This window comes from Neoarius graeffei, chromosome 8 (genome assembly GCF_027579695.1).
Source record: "Neoarius graeffei isolate fNeoGra1 chromosome 8, fNeoGra1.pri, whole genome shotgun sequence".
Taxonomy (NCBI): Eukaryota; Metazoa; Chordata; class Actinopteri; order Siluriformes; family Ariidae; genus Neoarius; species Neoarius graeffei.
The window spans coordinates 27,953,165-27,972,423 of record NC_083576.1 but is presented as its reverse complement, the minus strand read 5'-3'; positions in this window follow the sequence as shown (position 1 = coordinate 27,972,423).

Genomic DNA, 19,259 nt, shown 5'->3' with positions numbered 1-19,259 from the left:
GAAGGCTATCTTCACTCCAGCCGCCACACCATCTTAAAAGGTTGCCAATGTAGACATGTTTGTTTTGTATGATTCACTTAGTTTATCGAAAGGGCCTAAGCATGTTCAGTATTTGTATACTCTTCTTTTGCGACAGTTCCACCTCTCCTACAGAGACAAAGCAGTGGTCGAAATACTTTTTTCCAGTGTTCTGCAATATTGCAGAATGTCAAAATTTTGTTCTGCAATTTGGAAATATTTTCTGCAAATACACAAGCCTCCATACTACACCCTTCTCAACCTAATAGTGCCTATATTTACATCATATCTAGCTTTACAACTCATAGCATTACTGTAATTCTTTATTCTCTCATTCTATTTTTAATTTCAGTCTTCACAGATCCTTCTCTGCAGCAAAGTTATCATTCCATGATACCTCCAGAGGTCTTTCATCCCCCTCGCCCTGACATTATGGGCTACTACAACTTGAAGTATACCAACTAATTCATAAATGTACTAGTTATCACTAGGGCTGAACGATCTATCGTTTTCGACCGAAAATCGCGATCTCAGACAACACGATTTTGGGATCGTCAAAGCCGCGGTTTTTCTCAGTGCTCCTAAACTGACCCATGTTTTGTTTCGTCATTAAATTGTCCTCATTTTTTACACTACAGACAAAAAAATTACGTTCAGGAAAGCCTTGTGGCGCTCAGTGTGAAAGAATTTTGTGAATATCTCCTTCCATTTTCGTGTAAATCCCCGTTGTTTGGAGGGAGCGCTCTGAGGGAAAAGTGCGCTTTCTCTGTCTCTGTGTCTGAGCGTGCGGGTGGGGGAGGGGCTGCTCGCTCTCTCACACACAGGAGGGAAGGGCCCTGCAATAGCGACTGCTACAGCCACTGCATCACTCTTATTTCCCACTAGGCTTGCACGGTATACCGGTACCAGTATAGTATCGCGGTACTGAGGCATTTAAAACGGTACTATACTGCATTTGTAAAGTATCGGTACTTGCAAAAGTGCGGCAAACTCACCACGTGACGTCGCGTTGTAACTAGGCTGAGTGGAGCAGGAGAGGAGAATGGCTGCTGCACCTGTCAATCCCCTAGTTGACAAACCAGGAGCGCGAAGTGCAATATGGAAGTATTTTGGCTTTACCCCAGATGCGGAAGGCTAACCAATAAACTCAGATGCACCCGTTTGCAAACGGTGTTTAAAAACATGTCTGGCGAAGGGCGGCAACACCTCCAACCTTGCTAAACACTTAAAAGACAACCACCCAGACCTGCATGCAGAGCTCAGGGAACGACAGGTAACTCATGAACTGTAATGTTTTTTTTTTCTTAAAATTCCAGGGAGCCATTAAGCTTAAAATATTTTTGGGAAGTGAGCAAGTCACGTCAGGCCAAAAAAGTCACAACTTTGCATGTATAACGGCATACGCCTTCAATAGCGGAGAATGCAACATGCAGGCTACCCTTTTCAAATGCAATAGCTCAGTAGCCTAGTTAATAGTTCAATGTGCACTCACAGCGACCAACCACATTTCACATTGTCCAATATTGTACACCTAAAAAGTTTGATTCAGTTCGTAACACCCTCGCTCAAAGACGATCAGTAGTCTTTCACAAAACAAATTTAGTGATGTGTCGGAGAACCGGCTCTCTGAAATGACAACGGGAGCAGCGATCGCAGGCTGCTTGTTAGGAGCCGTAGGTGCTGCACTGTCTCTCGCTCCCTCATGCCGTGCGCTGCTGCACGGAGACCAGTAAGGTTTTTTTTCCCCCTTCGGTGCCTCATCTTGTCACACTCTCCCATGCGAGAACTCCGCAGATACAACATTGACCAATCGAGTGTAGCTTTCATTTAAAAAGAAGCGGAGGGGAAAATTAGAGAGGGGGAATTTTCTCACACACACTAAGGTTGACTGTATTTGGAAAATAAAGCCATACTGTAAATGATACACATTTCATGCCATGTATGCCTATTTTACATTAGAAATTCAGGTTGCATACATTGCATTGTTTGGAAAGAAATTGGGCTAATGAATTAGGATCTGGTTTTTACCTGCTGAATGAATTTTATAGGCTACTCGAGAGGACAACGCCGTCAATAATAATAAAAATGAAACAATTGAAAAAGTTGTGACAGAGTTTTCTGACATATAGTCTTCATGCCGCCACTAACTTTCGATCTGAGCCGACGTTTCGGCAATCTTGATGGTCAAGTGCATATATTATACAGCGTAACAGCCCTGAGAGCGCGAGGCTATTTTCCCCCATCGTGCGCTTCTGCCCGCGCTTTGAATTTTTAACCACAATCTGAGATGCATTCATGTTTTCACTCCTCCTTTACCAGAAAACACACAATTTGTGCCATTAATAAAGAGATGCAGGTTGTTTCCCTGCCTGCTCTTTTCACGCAATGGCAATAGGACAAAATAAAAAAAGAGATGAGTGACTATGAACAGTCAAGAGAACTGAGTGCTGCACAGGATCCCCTAGCCTGGTGGGCTCAACATGAGGCTGATCTTCCCATCCTGGCTCAGTTTGCACATCAATATATGTGCATTGCAGCCACAAGCTGTGCTTCAGAACACGTGTTCAGCACATCTGGAAACATATGCAGTCCAAGGCGTTCTAGGTTGAGTGAGGAAAATTTAGACATGTTGGTTTTCTTGGCCAAGAATTTGAAAAACACAAAATGCCTGAGACAGACTCAGTAGTACTACTCCAAAAGAATTAGCAAGAGAGGGAGAAGGGTGAGGTTTAAGTTGACAGATGTTGGTGTAAACTGTTTATTGGTTCTCGTTACTCTAGTTTGATTCCTTTTATTTAACTGTTCTAAAATTGCTGTTACGATTTTCTATTAATAAAGTCAGTAATGATATTTTCTGTGTTCTCTTTTTTTATTTGAAAAAGTATCGAAAAGTATCGAAGTATCGAAATACATTTTTGGTACCGGTACCGGTACCAAAATATTGGTATCGTGACAACACTATTTCCCACAGGGGAATTGTTGGCTCTAGTTATAATTTATAATGCTTATGTACATTCTTTTACAAAAGTGCAATATTTTGATGCTGCTGAGCCATTGATCAACCTTTTTTTAATGTCTGATATGTTGTAGATGGGAAAAGTAAAAGAAGCAAAAGTTTACTTAAGAAAGATGGCTCTCTTTTTATTTTTATTTTAAGTTATTATAACTTGTTCCTCAGACACTCAATGTTAATAAACAGGCCTACATTTGAAATCTGTTGACCTCAGTTTTCATTCTTGCATTAGCTTTATGGAATTCATTGTATTAATTAATTTGCACTGAAACTCGGTTTAAAGAAAAAAAAATTGTGGTTGAAATCGAAATCGCTATATCTGCCAGAAAAATCGCAATTCAATTTTTTCTTAAAATCGTTCAGCCCTAGTTATCACACCCACACATTATCCTTCCACACAACATACTAATAAAGGTATCACCACAATAAAAAATAGAACACAACTGTTCTTCAAGAAACAAAACATTCATTTTCATGTTACACGTCATGTTACATTTTGTCAAGATTAAGTTTCTAGCTTGAACAATAGATTGTTACCCAAAATGTACTTCATTCACAGTGTTTGCATCTGCAACCTGCAGTTTTAAATTGAAAGCAAGGTTTCAATTCTACACTCTGTTACATCTTACGATGATGCAAAGAATTGATGCCATTAAGGAATAAAACCCAACTGGCAAATGGAAAGACGTTTGGGTTCATTGTGTTTGCCTGGCTTCTAAAGTGCAAGGTCATGAATTGAACTGAGAACTACTGCAGGGGCTTCACTGCTCTAAACTAACAACAGAGAACTGGGTACAAACTAATCATGGCAGAACTGAGAGCTACAGAACTGAACCTATGAGCTTTGTCTTACAGGGCAACTGTTTTACTTTGTGCTAGTCTGCACCACAGACAAGACAGCACTAGTAAAAAAAATAGAACATGTACAATGTACAAAACATGTATTAGTGTAGCTTGGTATGAGAAAAAATATTCAAAAGTATCTATGAATAAAGGTAAAATACTGTTGCTGTCTTCAAAAGGGATACAATATCAGTATAATTTTGCATGATTCAACAATACAATATATACAAACCTATACAATTTACCAATATATATGTATCCAACTATAACAGTGTAGGTACAACAGCCCGTCTCTCTTTAAAAACTACAGGTCCCACCAACCAACTTCCGCGTTGACCTACGTCACGTCTGGGCGGGATCACCTACGTCACTTCCTCCAGGAAGCCATAAGTAACTGAGCAACGCTACTCTCTTTCTCTTTGGCGCTGTGAATATCATTGCAAGCAGCGCGTTCTACAGAGATAAAGAGGCCGCTCACCAGAACATCCAAGATACAGACGTCTTTTCTCCCGAGAAAAACGATTCAGCACGGTTTTTGTTTACCCTTGGCCACGGTAGAACTACTTAAATCGTGCTATCTCTCTCTCTCGGTTGAGCTACAACCGGTTTTGTTTGTCTATCACTAACGTTACCAAACTGCCGCCCAAAGCAGTTAATTTAAAAAGTTAGAAGCGACCGGATCCTTCTAATTAAAGCGCTGTGCACATTATTTGATCAGAGACTTCTTTTCATCACGAGCGACCACGCGTCGGACCAAGAAATTCTCTGCGCTTCACGGAAGTCTCCACAACGGTGAAACTCCAAAAGTCTCGGAACATCTCATAATCTCGCATAGAGGCGAGATACTGAAATAAGATTGGCATTTTTGGGCAAAAAGACTAGTCTTAGGAATTAGTTTTATTTACGTAGTGTGAATTTAAACTCAGGAACTGTTTAAGTGTGCACACTGATTTTGTGTTTCCATCATTGTTCTATTTTTGATCTCTCAATTGTTTGATAGGTTTTGCATGCCCCCTTTTCCTTTCTAACACTTAAATTTCATTATTTACACATATTTTGACCTCATCAAGATTTCAGTGAATTTGGTAATGTTATAAGCTAATGGGTTAGCTGCTACAGCTAATTCTTTTGTCTCATTAGCATCCAGGGCTAATTGTATTGTCTCCAGGGACCATAAGGCCTCACCACATGGTCACACACACAAAAAACACACCTTAGTTAGCATCCCACGCTAGCCTTTTGTTTAGGCCATAGGCCTCACAACACACCTTAGCTAGCAAACCAAAGCTAACTCTTTTGTTCTACAAAGAAACACGTGGTGACCCTTCCCCCCTCCGTTCTTTATCACGAGGTCCTTTGTCTCAACTTTAGATAACATTATTATAGCCCTGATTCAATTCAAACTTTATAGCGCATTCTCCCGTGCCCACATTCAAACCCACATATATCACGGATGACCATTTGAATGTATTTCAATTGCTAATATTTAATTTTTATCACACACACACACACACACACACACACACTCCTATGGACACACACATCTCACTGTTTGCTGCTGACTATTTGAAGATTTCAACTGCTATTATTCATTTTTATCTTTATAATAAATTCAATTAATTATTGAAACTGTGTGTTTATTTGTTGTTCCGATATTTTTGAAGTTACTCAATCTCAAAGGATTCCAAGGTGCATATAGGTTGTGTAATATGGTAAGTGATCATAATAATTTGGAATATACCATAATTTAGCTGTTTGATAATTTATTATTAAGCATCAAAATTAAAGGTATTATTTAATGAGACTGATTTAATGATTTAATGAAACTGATTTAATGAGATTGATCACTTAATTACCAATTGCACCTACAACAGCGACCGTCTTCATTTTTGTCACCCTCGCGGATGCACGATCTGTCGCTGTTGTTGTTGGAGTCACGCTGGCTGCCGGTTTTGCCGAGATACGACAAAATCGTCCTTGTTTTCTTGGTGTTTTTGTCAGACTCTTGCCCCGAAGAAACAATCCTCTTCTTGGGAGCCATGTTTGTTGTGCCGCATTGAATTCTGGGAGATGCATGGTGGAAACTGCCGAACACTGCCGAGGTAGTTGTCGGGTCCTCCCGGCAGGTATTAAAAGTGACGAAATCTTACATTGGAAAATGGCAACTGCCCTTATTTGGTTGTCGTCGCCTTTCGTCGGTATTACGTAAATATTGCTCAACTTTGACCTGGAAAACGCTGTCAGGTTCGTGCGGTGCAGGTTTCAGTTTATTTACAGCGCCGCTAGTTTGCTAAATTGAGAACCATTGAATCCCGAGCCTGATTTTTTCATTCTGCAAAATTGCAGGTTGTTTATTTTTCTTCTGCAATCTTGAAAATCATTCTGCAAAATGCAGACTGCAGACGGGTATTTTGAACACTGCAAAGAGAGCTATGAGATGGAGGAGAGGCCGGATGTTCAGAAACAGATCTTGATCGAGCTCAGGTAGAAATCCTTAAATTGTCTTTTGTCAAAGTGCTTAAATGTTTGTTTACAGTGGTGCTTGAAAGTTTGTGAACCCTTTAGAATTTTCTATATTTCTGCATAAATATAACCTAAAACATCATCAGATTTTCGCACAAGTCCTAAAAGTAGATAAAGAGAACCCAGTTAAACAAATGCAACAAAAAATATTATACTTGGTTATTTATTTATTGAGGAAAATGATTCAATATTACATATCTGTGAGTGGAAAAAGTATGTGAACCTTTGCTTTCAGTATCTGGTGTGACCCCCTTGTGCAGCAATAACTGCAACTAAACGTTTCCGGTAACTGTTGATCAGTCCTGCACACCGGCTTGGAAGACTTTTAGCCCTGTACAGAACAGCTTCATCTCTGGGATGTTGGTGGGTTTCCTCACATGAACTGCTCACATCAAGTCCTTCCACAACATTTCGATTGGATTAAGGTCAGGACTTTGACTTGGCCATTCCAAAACATTAACTTTATTCTTCTTTAACCATTCTTTGGTAGAACGACTTGTGTGCTTAGGGTCATTGTATTGCTGCATGACCCACCTTGTCTTGAGATTCAGTTCATGGACAGATGTCCTGATATTTTCCTTTAGAATTCGCTGGGATAATTCAGAATTCATTGTTCCATCAATGATGGCAAGCCGTCCTGGCCCAGATGCAGCAAAACAGGCCCAAACCATGATACTACCACCATCATGTTTCACGGATGGAATAACGTTCTTATGCTGGAATGCAGTGTTTTCCTTTCTCCAAACATAACGCTCACACCTGATTGTCATCCCATTGATTGAAAACAGCTGACTCTAATTTCACCTTCAAATTAACTGCTAATCCTAGAGTTTTACATATGAAAACAGCTGACTCTAATTTCACCTTCAAGTTAACTGCTAATCCTAGAGATTCACATACTTTTGCCACTCACAGATATGTAATATTGGATCATTTTCCTCAATAAATAAATGATCATGTATCATATTTTTGTCTCATTTGTTTAATTCGGTTCTCTTTATGTACTTTTAGGACTTGTGTGAAAATCTGATGATGTTTTAGGTCATATTTATGCAGAAATATAGAAAATTCTAAAGGGTTCACAAACTTTCAAGCACCACAGTATGTCAAGACCCACTCAACTAAGTAAAGAGAAACGACATCCATCATTACTTTAAAATATGAAATGCCTTCTAATTAATAAAAATAAAGAAAAAACACTGAATTAAAAGGTGTGTCCAAACTTTTGACTGGTATGCTACCTTAGGGTGGAATGACTATGCTCAATTATGCTGTGGTGAGAATGAGTGTGTGAATGAGTTTGGGCGTGGTGCCCTGACCTCCCATCCAGAGTGTATTCCCATCTCATGCCCAGGAATAGGCTCTGGATTGACCAGAAAACAGTGCATACAGAAGATTATTGAACATGCCATCATGATGCATTTAAACACATAATTTCAGGTAGAAATGAAGACACTGATACTGCAATAGCCAAATTGAGAAACCAACACTAAAGACTTGGTGTGAAATTTTGTTGAGTTGAAGAAGAGAATGTTGGGTCATACTTTTTATACTTTTTTGTTCTACTTAACTGGGATGGAACATCTATGAAACAAGTTACTTCCCATTATCACTTTCATTATAACAACTATAAGCAATTGCTACCTCCCCAGCCTCTTTTCTCTCTCCCTCCCTCTCTCTCTCTCTCTCAGCTATAAAGAAGAAAGAAAATGCAGCTTGTCACATAACTGCAAGTCATCTGTCCTGAAGTCTTCAGGGAAAACTTAAAGAAACAGCTTTAGATGAAAGTCTTTCATATACTGTAGGTTAACATAAACATATCCTACAGTACATTTCACCAGAGCATCATTTATACATTTTTGATTGTTCTTAAAAACCCTTTTTTAAACAAATATATTTTTATTAGACTTAGATTATGTGGAGCATTCTATCACTACAGAAACAAGAGTATATTAATATAAATCTGTCATTTGTCTTGCAGACGGAACTGTTGTCAGAGCTGCTGTTATAAAAAATTAATTGATGCCTTCTCACCAATCAGATTCAAGAAATCAAAATAAATATCCTGGTACTTCATTGAAAATCATGGTACCATCAATCTTCACAAGAGGACCCTGGACCATTAGCTACTACGCATCCCAAAGCATTAATGAGCCACCACCATATTTGTGCATTTCCTTCAATTCCTGGCACATTTACAACTGTTCCACTTGATAAAAACTTTTTAATCAATGTCCTAATTCTGGTTAATGATTTAAATTGCATGGTCAACAACCATCTGTCTTTTTAGTTGAATGTTCTTCGATCTTCCCCAGAGTGATGGATGACAAAAGGATTTTACAGGTGTACAATATCAGGGTTTTCAGATACTGAAAATATACTTTTTTGCCTCAAAAAAAGAGCCTTTTGTAGCAGGCCTAGGCAATATGATATGTCATCTATATAGTTAAATCATTGTACATGTGACCCATTAACCCATTAAACCTATTCAAATAAAAAAGGAATTATTTTTTAAAAATCTCTTTTTTTCATAATAGGGCTGCCCCTTTTTTTAGTAACATGATTTCTGAATTAAATCTCATGTTTAAATCACATGTACCTAAAATGTATTTGTTTGAATAATCCCTCAATAAACAGAAGTGGGCAAATGTAATGGTCATATTTATTTCCCATTACTTACAGACATTAATTAACATAATAAATCCAATATTCAATATTCATTGTCATTTACCTATAAGATCAGTGAGTACCTGATCACTGTTGCCTGTACTGATCACATGGATAGAAATTAAACTGTATTTGATATTACTTTATTGTAAGGCAGGATCAACTTGTATGCCAAAGTGATAAACTTCACTATTATAAATGAATCAGAAAATCTAATCTCAGATCTGCAACTCCCACCCAAACTATTAGTTTGCTATTTATTACACACTATAATCATTTTCATTTTAAACATGACAATATGTGAGTGCCTTGCAGGAACTGAACTAATTCATTAAGATGGCTAATTATATTTTCTGTATTTATTGACACAGTAATAATACATATATTAATTAGAAATTTAAGTCACAGCGGCATCTAATTAAAGAGGATGTTAAAACTTGGAGAAAAAATATTATCTATGCTTTTCATAATGTTTATGTAAAAGATTTCATGCGTGTGAAGCTGTGCATGAAATCAGCTCATTTTAAATGCTTACTTAAACATTTACGTGTAATGCTTTCTGTGGCTATTGGCATTGAAGCGGTGGCTGTACTGACAAAAATCATCACTTTTGCACATATACAGCAATGATTTTGTTCAAACTTAGTTCAGATTCTGAAGACAGAGAAGAAACCCAGAGCAGTGCACAAGAACAAAACAAATGGATTGTTCCATTTCTGTTACATAATCACTCATAAATGCTGTATGTATGTATTTTTAAATATCTCTTAAATATCTCACAGGTTTATCAAGGAGAACGTATTGTGAGTGAAAACCTGAAAGAAAAATGAATTGACCATGCCAAAGGTGATATAAATGAGAATGGTTCTTTTCTGTTTTTTAAATTTGAATAATCCCATGAAATATTTGCCACCAAATGTGTCATCACAGCATCTAATCAAATGAAGCGCCCTCCTACTTCCTGCCTGCAGACTTCTGTTGAGCCTTTCTGCGAGGACAAAACCACCTTTTCCATAAAAGAATGAGAAGTGCAGGAAACATCCTAACAACATCCCCTTGCCCCTTCTCCAGTCCCCTCTGTTCCAAAAAGTGGCCTCTTTGGCCCCCGTGCCAAAACCTGAAACAAGAGCTTGCAGCATGAAGGGCTTAGGCGCACAAAGGAGTTCCTGTCATTCTCAAGTCCTGGGCAGGTCCCAGTTTCTCTCTCACATGGGACCTGCCCATTGCTGATCCAGAGGGCATGAACCCCCCTATATGAGCTGCACTCACAATTCTTACAATGCCCAGTAAAGGGGGCGCGCACTTATCAACTAATCAAAGCCTACTAACAAAGGCCAATTTTCCCCTTTTTAGAGTCTGGCAGGGATGGGAAATGGGAAAATAATTATAAACAATCTTCACACCTAAAAAACACAAGACATGGCACGTGAAATCTAGAATATAACATTTTGACTGGAAATAAGTCCATAAGCAGTCACACACACTCTTTGCCTTTCACAGACATAATCCATGCCTCTGCACCTGCAACCACCCATAGCTGAGTCATTTCACTGCTGACAATGCTGGAGCATCACATGATGGGGCCATAATTTAATCAAGGATCTCTTAACCACAACTACTAAAGTAGAGTAATTTACATGCAGTGAAAAACTGTGCACTACTCACTTGGAGATGAAAATGCTGGCTTGATACTTAAGAGAAAGCTACCACAGGCTTGAAAGTCATTCTTCCTAAATAGTACTGCTTATCCAGTTGTAGACTGAACTTGCTGCAGTCATATTTATTTCATTGGAAAATAAAATAAGCTTGCCAGAATAAAACATTTCATGAACAGAGACATTAGGTGATGCATGAGGTATTTAATAAGAGAGCTGTTGAATGTGAAGGATGTAAGGAAAACTGCGTATTTGCATGAGAGTCTGTGCCATGTGCATTCTGCTTGTTTACTTGTCTCAAGCGTAAAAGGCAAAAAGCAACATCTCAACTGAAAGTATGCTTACACTGTGGCAGCTGCTCCAATATCGAACAATGACAGACATTCACACTCAGTAACATCACTGTAATAATGTTGTTCACGTTAAGACCTGGTCAGGGTTTTCATTAGTATGGAAAACAACAAATGAAATGTGAAAAGTAACAGATTAGGCTAGGGATCATGGGGGCTGCCTAGGCCCCCATGTGGGTCCAGGGCAATGCCCTGGTGGGGGGACTAGGGGGGCAAAGTCCCCCGACCGAAAACGAATTTCTCAATTTCTAACAGCCAATCGTTAGCTCTCCATGGTCCATCTGAAATAGATTTTTCTATAAATATATATAAGAAATTACACATCAAGTATCTTCTTAGAGCAATTTATCTGTACAATTATGTCCCTTTTCCACTACCCTTTTTCAGCTCACTTCAGCTCGCTTCAGCTCACTTCAGCCCGACACGGCTCGCGTTTCGACTACCAAAAACCAGCACGACTCAGCTCGCTTCAGCCCTGCTTAGCCCCTAAAACTCGCACCGTTTTGGAGTGGGGCTGAAGTGAGCCAAAGCGAGCCGAGTAAGGCTGGGGGCGTGAGCAGACACTCCCCTGTGCACTGATTGGTGAGGAGGAGTGTCCTCACATGCCCACACACGCCCCGCGAGCGCGCTGGGATCTGTAAACACCGCAAACCCGGAAGGAGAAGAATTACGAATTACGAGAATTTCTGAAGCCTTATGCGCCTCGCCTCATCTATACGCTCTTGCCAGTATCTGTCCGCGTTGTCGGTGACAACAAGCCACAGCACCAAGACCAGCAACACTAACGACTCCATGTCCTCCATGTTTATTGTTTACTATTCGGGTCGTGAGACTACCGCTTAAAAGATCACTGATGTCACTGTTTGCGCTGCTTAACGACATCACCTGACGTCCACCCACTTTCGCTAACTCCACCCAATGTGTCCACCCACTTCCAGCCAGCACGGTTCAGCGCGGTTGTAGTCGAAATGCAACTCCAACAGCCCCGCTTAGCCCGAGTCAGCACGGCACGGCTCAGCCCGACTCAGCCGCGTTTGTAGTGGAAAAGCGGCATTAGACATATCTATTCCTCCACGACATGCCATCATTTAGAGATTCAAATCATGTCAATTTTGAAGCATACACCATTTGAAATTTATCAGTTTGCCATCTCAGCAAAATACTGTCTTGCTTTAGTATTTTCCTAAATGCTCATCTCTAATTTTTCCATACCTGTGTAATGAGTTTTGCATATGACAAAAATTCTGTATACAAAGTGCTGAGTAAATAAGACCTAACATCATATTTCTTATTTAAAGAACAATAAATTACAGTTATCCATCATTTACTATTACAATATGAATTCTTAAACAGGAAAAACATACCTTCTTTTAAACAATTTTTTCAGTAAAACAAACACTACAGGGCGGCACGGTGGTGTAGTGGTTAGCGCTGTCGCCTCACAGCAAGAAGGTCCAGGTTCGAGCCCCGTGACCGGCGGGGGCCTTTCTGTGAGGAGTTTGCATGTTCTCCCCGTGTCCGCGAGGGTTTCTTCCGGGTGCTCCAGTTTCCCCACAGTCCAAAGACATGCAGGTTAGGTTAACTGGTGACTCTAAATTGACCGTAGGTGTGAATGTGAATGGTTGTCGGTGTCTATGTGTCAACCCTGTGATGACCTGGTGACTTGTCCAGGGTGTACCCCACGTTTCGCCCATAGTCAGCTGGGATAGGCTCCAGCTTGCCTGCGACCCTGTAGAACAGGATAAAGCAGCTAGAGATAATGAGATGAGACAAACACTACAACCATCAAGCACCGAACTCTGGAACTTCAAGCAAACAGTAAAAGAACTAGAAAACAAAAAAACACAACGATTGAAAATTTTAACAATGAAATCTTCGCAATCTGCCCATCTAGTAATTTTGACGCTGATTCACGTCAATGGGCCGAGTTTCAATGAGAATATCTGTGTATGCAATGTGCTGTGGTGAGTTCTGTGATCATCCAAATCAGTTCAGAAACCTGCACTGTTGTATTAATGGTAGATTTCAATCCTGGGTCTCATGGCAATTACAGTTCGTATGCCACAAAGCCCAATCAAGATTTGGGAAATCAGAACATCACACGAACGCTTGCAGAATGAATAAATCAAATGTTTAATGATAAACATGCAAAATAGCAATAACTTTTAAAATGTAAAATGGGCAGGGTTCTCAACTTTTCAAAAATAAAAGGTGGCGGTGGGGGGCAGGGGCCCGGTGGGGGGCGGAGCCCCGGTGGGGGGCCAGGGGGACGAAGTCCCCCTGAAGCTGACAGACTTTGGGCTTTTTTGACAGTGAAACTAGCCAATAAATGGATAGGAAATGCTAAATAATTGTTAAAATCATTTTACAGAAAATTAACACATTCTTACTGTGCATATCATCTTTATTGTCAATGTGAGACTCATTTGGCATTTCAGTTGAGACTGATGTGCCTGTTGCGCATCCCTGAATTAATTATATTTTTTTCTGTGTGTGAAAAATAAATGAACTACCATGCATAAACAAAATACCCAATTACAATAAATGAATAAATTTTTTAATAATACGTTAATTAGGTGAAACCACTCCAATCCATGCATGAGCTGGTGCACGTGCCCGAGACTGGCCCTACAAAGCCACCCCGGCCTCCGTAGTTCGGGTCCTTTGACTCAGGAACCTGGAAGTCCTGCAGTAAACAACCACAGTGAAGCAACGGGGAAATGCAGCTCTCGCCTACATAGTCACAGATACGTAAAATAAAAGACCTGAACTTAACTAATGTGTATGTGTGTGTGCTGTTATATGATTACTGTAACAGTGTATGGTCAGAGAAGACGATAGATAAGCGTAACCGTTGCACAATAACACTACAAACACCCACAAAGTTATTTAGCTGCTGGCTAGCTGCAGCTTGTAGCTTCCAACGTTACTATGTGTCAGTATAGTGTAATGTCGGTGTAGTGTAACGCAGGGATAGACCTCAATCTGCAGAGCTCTGTGTCACAATCTGTATATGCAGCTGGCCGGACGGTTTTTCTATTGCAATCGCATGGCCACTTCAAGTACCCCCATATACATTCGTTTAATGGTCTTCTGCGTGTTAAATAGTTACAAAATTATAATAAAGCAAATACTTTACGATTTATTTGGTGTATACTGATGTTTTGGGGTTTTTTTTAGCCAAGGGAAGGGTGGCGGGCCAGAATTATAACGTGGCAGTGCGCCACTTTAAAAGCACCCGTGGAGAACACTGCTAGGCATTTTCCACAAGACTTACCAGTTTTTTCTGTGAAGCCAAAATCGAACAGCGTTCGTGTTCATTTTTTTTTGCGGTCGCCATCATGCTATACCATACAGGATAGGGTCACCATCTTACCATGTGGGAACCACGTGATATGCTATAATTTAATACACGCTAAATGATTGGATGATATAAGAAGGATTAGCCAATTGGTTCCAACCTTTTATCTCGTCACATGTACACAACCTCAGCAACCAAACGGCGCGCAAGTAACGGCGTTCCTCATCAAATAAGTCCAACGAGAAAGTTCGAACAATTACAGGAAAATTGCATTTGGCTGAAAAACAACCGATTCAGATGTCATTACAACCGATGATTTCAATCGGCAATCGGTTACTAATGAAAACCCTGCTGGTCAATCACAAACATGCCTAGTATTCAACACAGACATCTCTGTCTGTGTCTCTAAAAAATAATTTAAAAAAACCAAATCTATCATTCTGCTGAAGCTTGATTTAAAGCCCACTAAAACACTGCAAGAGGTAAAATGCTGAACATTAGCAAATATGGACGCAAGCAAGAGAAAGTCTGGAAGGCAGAGTGCACACGGATATGAAATGCAATCAAGGCGTTGAGCAAATCTCCCCTGGATCTCACCTCTGTGTAATTACAGAACACTCTGGCAGCCCTTGTGGGGGGAGGTAGTGTTTCGTGGAGAGCACGGATCTTATGTAGCATGGGGGTTGAGGGTGCAATAGGGCTCTCATTTGTACTAGTGCACAGGACAAAGACACAATCTGCACTATCAGGAAAGCCATTGTCAGCATTTCTACCAACATCAGTGACCCACTTTAAAGCATTTTAGTGTTTTCTGATTTCTGACACAGCATGGCCAGGCATGGAGAGACTGCATGTCCAACACAGAAAGAATATGCTCAAAGAATATATATGCTGTTTAGGACTAAGTGTGTAAACCTGAGATGATACTAAATTTCTATATCAGTGCTCATCAACTCGTCTGCATGCAGATCCAACAGTGGGCTGAACCAAGTATGCGAAAAAATAAATACTGTAGCAGACCAGATTAATGTATGAAAGAAAACTCATAGTTCAGTGAATCCAGTTTTCTAAACATGAACCAGTGCAGCTCCTGGATGCTCTGTTGTTGTTCGCCTAATCATGAATCATGTATTTATGTATATTTTTAGGCAGAATGCATCTCTGAACCACCTAGCCACAGGTCTAGAGACATTAGCTGAGAAAGGTGAGGGATTCTCAGACTTGATAATTAAAACATCCATCCCTCCATTTTCTATATCACTTATCCATCAGGGTCGTGGGGGAAGCTGGAGCCAATAGATAGTTTTCACATGACGTCACAGAGTCGGGGATTCCCTAGTGGCGGCCATCTTGCGGGTCAAGCTTACCGTACGGGTGACTGAGCACACATTGTAACGCGCGAGTACAAAGTCTTCAAAAGAACCCAAGCAGGCTATTTAAAGCTAGCAATGGTGCACACCTGTTGTATTCACAGCTGTCGTAATAGGTCAGATGATGACGTCAAGCGGAGCTTTTATGGAATTCCCACTGTACGGGAGCACGAAGGCGAGCAAACAAAGAAACTCAGCATACAAAGGAGAAATCTATGGCTTGCAAGAATCAACCGCAAGGATTATCAGCCTTCCAAACACAGCAAAGTCTGCTCCGATCATTTTATAAGTGGTAAGTTGTTTAAATAAACAATCAATTGTGTTTAAGTTTGTTTTTGGAAACCAAAACATCGTGTAAACAATCTCTGGAGGATGCCTAACTAGAACTGACATGGTACTGTAATACCACTAATGGATGTAAAATTTGTCTTAAATCAACTCGATATTATACACACACATATATTTATATGCAGTGTTGAGAGCTCTAAAATTCCAATGTTTACATACCTTGGCTGTAATTAGGACACGACTGTCACTTGGTTTTATATGGTGGACTTCACGGACCCAGCCACAGACAAAATAATTGTATGACTCCAGCAACTTGTATGCTTTGAGGTCGTCAAGTGTGTAGGCACTTTTACTATTCACAAAATAGTTCACAATATCAGGGTACGATATGGATGGCAGCCCTGCATAGTCACTTGAAAATGCATCTTTGTCCACTTCGTAGGGGTCAATTCCCCCAATCAAGGCCAGTTTGGCTGCATACCGTTGTCGTGAGATGTCGTCCAATGTACCCATATACTTCCGTTTGCTTGATTTTGCCGACATTGATCTTTATTTTAGAAAACTGACTATATAACTTTATAAATTCATGCGAGATAACGTAGCCGGTAATAGCGATGGTCCGTTTTGTTAGCCCCACAAGATGGCGGCTGGAGTGTGTTCCCCGGAATGCCGTGACGTCAGTGAAAACTATCTATTCCAGCTGACTTTGGACAAGAGACGGGGTACACCCTGGGCAGGTCACTAATCTATCTCAGGGCTAACACAGAGACAAACACTCCCATTTATACGTGCGGGAAATTTAGAGTAGCCAGTTGGCCTAATCTACATGTCTTTGAACTGTGGGAGGAAAACAGAGCACCCAGAGGAAACCCACACAGGCACAGTGAGAAAATATAAACTCCACACAGGAAGGTCCCAGTCGGCCGCAAGGTTTGAATCCAGAGCCTTCTTCTGTAAGGCAACAGTGCTAACCACTGCACCACCATGCCCCCCCCCAACAAAACCAGAATTTTTAAAAATGGTTGGAGAAGAAGTGCGTTTAGGAGAAGTGTGCATTTATTTCTGCAGCATCAAATTCACAACAGTTCAGAGTCTGTGGCACTAGTACAAAAAAACTAAAGTGAAACCTAACTATAGCGACTTCAAATTGTTGTAGGGAAAATTAAATTCATCATTAATGGTTAAGCATTAAAAGTTAACTGATGTCACAATTCAGTCTGAGACAAACACTCCCATTTATCCAGTCACGCTAGTTGCTTATCCAGACCTTTCTTTGTAAGGAATTTGACGTAACTGGATGATCATGAAAGCTGACTCCGCCTGATCTATATGATATAATATGATAGTATTCATTAATCTTTATTACCCATTTATTATAATATACAAAGGTACTTCAAAAAGTTCTCAGACTCACCCAGAAAACATCACAGAAGAAAGATTGTTTTTGCATTATTTTTCAACATTGTCTCCTTTAACCTATTGAGGTTAAAGGAGACAATGTTGAAAAATAATTGGCACTTGGTCCACCGATAGCTTCGCTATCCCTTCGTGAAAGAAGGTCACATCTTGAGCCTCCAGATACTCCTTAATAGCATGGATGACTTCATCATCACTCTGAAAATGGCAACCACGCAAATGAGATTTCAGTTTGGGAAACAGATAGAAGTTAGACAGTGCCAGCTCGGGTGAGTAAGGTGCATGGGGCAACAGCTCAAAGCCACATTTGGCTGCTTTTGTGCCATTGCCACCTGTGCTGTGTGGACGGGTGCATTGTCCTGGAGCAACAGCATGCTAGCTCGAAGCACTCCTCTCCTTTTTCTTTGATTGCTTCTTTCATTTGAGTTTTTGTGGACAGTGATATAAGGCTTTATAGTATACAATTATGCCCCAAAATGGGAGTTACGCCCCTTGGGTGAAGTCAAGAACTTTTTGAAGTTCCCTAGTGCATTTATTACCCATTATCGTAAAAAATGTTTTCAGAAAAGCATGCCTGCTTAGTCAATACAAGCATGTAAGTGTGCATAAGTGTGAGGGATTCTTGATGTGCTATGTAATCCTTTATGATTAATGATTAATGATGTATGTAAGCTTCTTGAGATAGTGTCTATAAAAATGGAAGTTTAAGGTCTAAACAACATTTGTGCCTCACCCCTTTTTTCCCTTTGTCTTTTTTCTGCCTTATCTATGTTTCTCTTGAAATGGATGGAAAACTGAATAAAAATAAAGTTTAAAAAAAGAAAAGAAAAGCTTGCCTGGCTCACAAGTGCTGTAACAGAAAAGCACTTGGCCCTGTAGCCTGGAGATTGCAAAACAATGGCGAAGAAATCCGTGGCCTAGAGGCTCTGAGTGTGCTCAGCTGCCCTGTGATATACTGTAGCATGTGCAGCAGATTGGTGGCTGGCTACTACTATGTGATTATCACCCTCCCCAGTAGGTAGCTGACTAGAGCGCTAGCTAGCAGGTGGGAATTGGAAAATGGTTAAAAGTTAGAAGAAACTGGGGCAAACAATTAAAAAACTGCCTCTTATCAAACTGCATGAAAGAGAAGAAATGACTGTTAAGTTTTAATCAACAGCTTGAAACTGTTCCTAATTAAATTAACAATGTGAACCTATTTTTGAATGTTGCTATGATACAAATATACTGCGACTGTGTCAATAAACTACACTAATGTGAATCATTGTGTTATTGTTCTGACTGGGAACAAACCAGTCATCACATGTGAGATGAAAAATTGTTTGCTTTGCTTTATTCTGTGTAATGAGATTTTTTTTTTCTTCTTGGAATTTATGACGATCTATAAAGCAGCACCTTAGGTCAAGGACTTTTTAACAACTTACTTTAATGGAAAATGTACACCCACAGCTATGAAGACAAGCATGAAGCAAAATAAGAATGTGAGTGCTTCTGTTTCAGAATTGGGGGGAGGACCACAAATCAAAACACAATGCTAAAAGTAGAAATGAAATAAGATATCCAGTGTGTATAAAGGAGCACAAGAGGACAAGCATGTCTTCAAGCAGGCCTTAATTTGGTATGGCAGACCTATATTCAATAGTCTAATAAAAGATGCACAAACATTGCTAAAAGCCTATCCACCAGGCAAGGTTCGTCCAGTGTATGGTATATTAAATCAATGTTAGCTGCAAATTTCAGAAGGAATCAATGCTGAAGACTGAATTGAAGCCTGGAAAATGTCTGTATTATTGATTTAGGTCAACAAATAAATGT